This window comes from Bombus affinis, unplaced genomic scaffold (genome assembly GCF_024516045.1).
Source record: "Bombus affinis isolate iyBomAffi1 unplaced genomic scaffold, iyBomAffi1.2 ctg00000612.1, whole genome shotgun sequence".
NCBI classification, from domain to species: domain Eukaryota; kingdom Metazoa; phylum Arthropoda; class Insecta; order Hymenoptera; family Apidae; genus Bombus; species Bombus affinis.
In genome coordinates, this window is record NW_026109224.1 from 43,058 (window position 1) to 46,571 (window position 3,514).

Sequence of the window (3,514 nt, forward strand, 5' to 3'; positions counted from 1 at the left end):
GCACTTCGATGACCCAGTTCGTCTCCTCTTGATCCTTTCTGCCGGTCCTGAAGCAGAACTTGATGGCTGCAACGTCGTCCTCATTTAGTCTTTCTTGGTTCTGCTTCCTCATGCAGGCCAGGATCTCCTTCTCTGGAATGTCCCTCGGGACGTCGTAGATGATCATCCTGGGGGGTCTCCGCTGCGGCGTGCTAGCTTTTAGTCCAGCCTCCTTTAGTTTCGAGTTCTCGGTGAACTCTTTTAGGCTCTCCGGCTTCGTCGTCTCAACGGCTAGGCCGTTTCCCTTTATTTTCCGGACGGCCGTAACTTGGATTCCTCTCTTGCGGGGATTCACTAGGGTGAACACCGCGTCAAGTGCTTCTTCGCTCGTTTGAATCTCGCCACCTTCTCTTTCCGGTCGAATTATGACCACATTTTTGGGCGGCTTGACCGCCGTCTGCTCGACCTTGTTGCTCGTTATCTTTACTTTTTCGGCATATGTCGGCTCCCTCTGTTCCTGCTGCGTCGTTCTCAAGACGGCTGTTTCTAGCCGCCTGGTTGCTTTGTTGACGGCGTTCATTATCGCCGTTTCCTTATTCTTCTCATCTCCGGCACTCTGCTCTAGCCTGCCTGTCAGGTAGCTATTATGGAGCAGTAGCTCGTCAACAATGCCCCTCATTTCTTTGAAGTGCCGTAGGATTACTGCGGCGTGTTCCTTGTTTATTTTCCTGGCCGAGTCTAAGCAGAACGCCGTGACCTTCCTCTCTATGTCACTGGCCTGTGCCTTTATATCGGGCACTTGCCGCTTATCCTCCCCGGCCAGTCTCTCCTCATCTCTGGGGGGGTTGTTTCTCCCCAGGCTTGCTCTCATCGTCTTCTCTGGTATCCTCGGGCTTGGAGTGGCCTCGTTCTTTTCCATCTGTTTCCTCAGGGGTTGGAGGACCACTCTGGCCTCTGCGCCTGGCGACGAGTGCCCTAGCGTCGGCATCACCGGCTCCTTGCCGCTTCTTGCGGCTGCCGCTGCGGCTGTTCGCTTCCCGGTGGCTATGTCCAGCGGCGTATTGAATCCCCCTCGCGGACTTTCAGTTGGCGCTTTGTTCCCGCGAGCACTCCCGCGCTGAGTCCGGCGGCGTGCTCTTCACAGTTCAAAACCCCTGGGTTTGAATTTGAATTTGAATTTGCCGCCTAGCAGCGTGCTCTTGGTTCCCAAGATGCCCGGGCGGCGGCGCTTCGGTCGCTCGACCCAAGATGGCTGCCGCGCGTCCGCTAACCTATCCTCCCGCACGTGGCACTTTGTTTTGCTTTTCTCGCGCTTATTGCGGCAATTTCCACTAAACTTTCGGTGTGCACTATGTTTTTAGCACTCGCACTATCTATTATTTTAGTTTTCGTGCCCGAGATCTTCGATTTTCGCGTTTTCGTCCGCCACGTGGCCTAACCTCACTTCGCGCACGCGGCACTTTATTTGTTTTTCCGCGCTTATTGCGGCAATTTTCACTAAACTTTCGGTGTGCACTATGTTTTTTTAGCACTCGCACTACCTATTATTTTAGTTTCGTGCCCGAGATCTTCGATTTACGCGTTTTTGTCCGCCACGTGGCCTAACCTCGCTTCGCACACGCGGCACTTTCTTTGCTTTTTCCGCGCTTATTGCGGAAATCTCCACTAATATTTTTGCATGCACTTTATTTTAAGCACTAACTCTGCCTATTGAATTATTTTTCGCTCCCGAGATCTTTGATTTTTCGGTTTTTCCTATCCGTCGCGTCAGCTAACCTCACTTTTCGCACGTGGCGATTTACATTAGCTTTTTTCGCTCTGAATTCGGCGATCTCCACGATTCTTTTTAACTACACGTTTTCCTCGGCACTCCCACTTTGCTTTAAATTAATTTTTACGCCCGAACTTTTTAATTTGCCCGGTTTTTTCGTTTATAGACTGCGGAGCGACGTGCACGCGTCCGTCCCACTTGCCGCCATCTTGGAAACTAGTAGATAGGGACAAGTAGTATTGAGCGATTAGGGGCTCGACCGTTGGGCCGGCCACGCCATTCCCGGAGTGTAGCACTCATACTGGCTTCGCTAGATGTTATTTATATCCTACTTTCTGACGTCCAATGCCCGGGGAACGGCGCGCATAGGTGGTCGGCGCGCGACTTGGAAAAACCCTGCCCTCTCCTTTCGGGTCAGTGGGCAAGTTGAACCTACCCTTTCGGGCGGCAGCTCGCTTAGCCGGCGCCGCGCGATGCGCGCATCGCGCAGCACCGTTACCAGCGGGGGCCACGGGGAGGCGGAGCTGCCAGCATATAGCTCGGTCCCAGCAGGTTGGCTTTGCAGCCGATTGTCCCTGCACCGTCACGGCACTCATTTGCGTGAGCGTCGCCTGCACTGACGGTCGCAGGTCTTATCTCCGGCTCGTGTTGGTTTTCTTGTCCTCTTATCCTTAGTTCTCTTCCTGTTCCCAGTGTTTTGTGTATTGTCCTGTCATGGGTCCTGTGTTTTCGTGCGTGTATCCCTTCTTCGCTGTTTTATCTTCTTCTTCTTCGTCTCCTTCCTGCTCCTCTACTATTGGGTGTCGCCGTCTTCTTCTTCGGAGAGTCCCTCTTCGTTGGTTTCTTCCTCTTGTTCCCGTCGTTGTACGGGCACGCACTGGGCCAGTCTTGGACTATGCCTTAGAGGCCGGCCTGCCTGCCCCTCCAGTTGCGTCGATCCTCTTCCTGGCAGTCGCCCTGGCTGCGTTGCACCTCCCATTTCTCGTAGGGCGTTCCTTCTCTTCTCCTCCTTCGCTTGGAGTACTTTCCTTGCAAACTGACAGAAGTGGGGGTATACGTCTTTTGTTACGTACTCCCGCTTTTCTTCCGGCCAGCGCAGATCGAGTTCTCCCAGTGCATTTCGGAATTCCTGCCTTTCTTCATCGAAGATTGGACAGTCTTCTAAGATGTGATGGGCGGTTTCTATTTCGCCGCATTCACATGTGTCCAATTCGCTGAGGTTGAATGACTTGAGCTTACCGTTGAAATCCCCGTGGCCGCTAATGAACTGTGTCGTGTAGTGGTCGGGTCTCACCCAGCGGTTCTCCAGTCTGTCCTTGATGCTAGCAAAGTAGTCGAAGGTCGTCCTGCCCTTTGGCGTTGTTTGCCAGCGCTCTTGCCACTTATCTAACGCCTCGCCGACAATGGATTTCTCGTCGGGCGCTTCGTCGCGCCTCCTCTTCTTATTGTGGAGTCTTGCCCTGATTTCGACTAGGAGGTCAATAGGAATGACTCCTGCGATAACCTGCAGTGCCTCGGTTGACGTGGTTCTATAGGCCTTGGTCACTCGGAGGAGTGCCATCCTCTGTGACCTTATCAGCTTGCTCCTCGCTTTCCCTTTCAGTAGGTCGCTCCAGCCGGCTGCGGCGTATGTGGTTATCGGCTCGTACAGCCCTCTGTACAGAGTACGCATGGCTGCGTGTCCGAGTCCCCATTTCGCCTTGGCCACCCTCGCGAGGCTGTTGAAGAGTTTTTGACACTTACCTGTTATTGCCTCCACGTGCT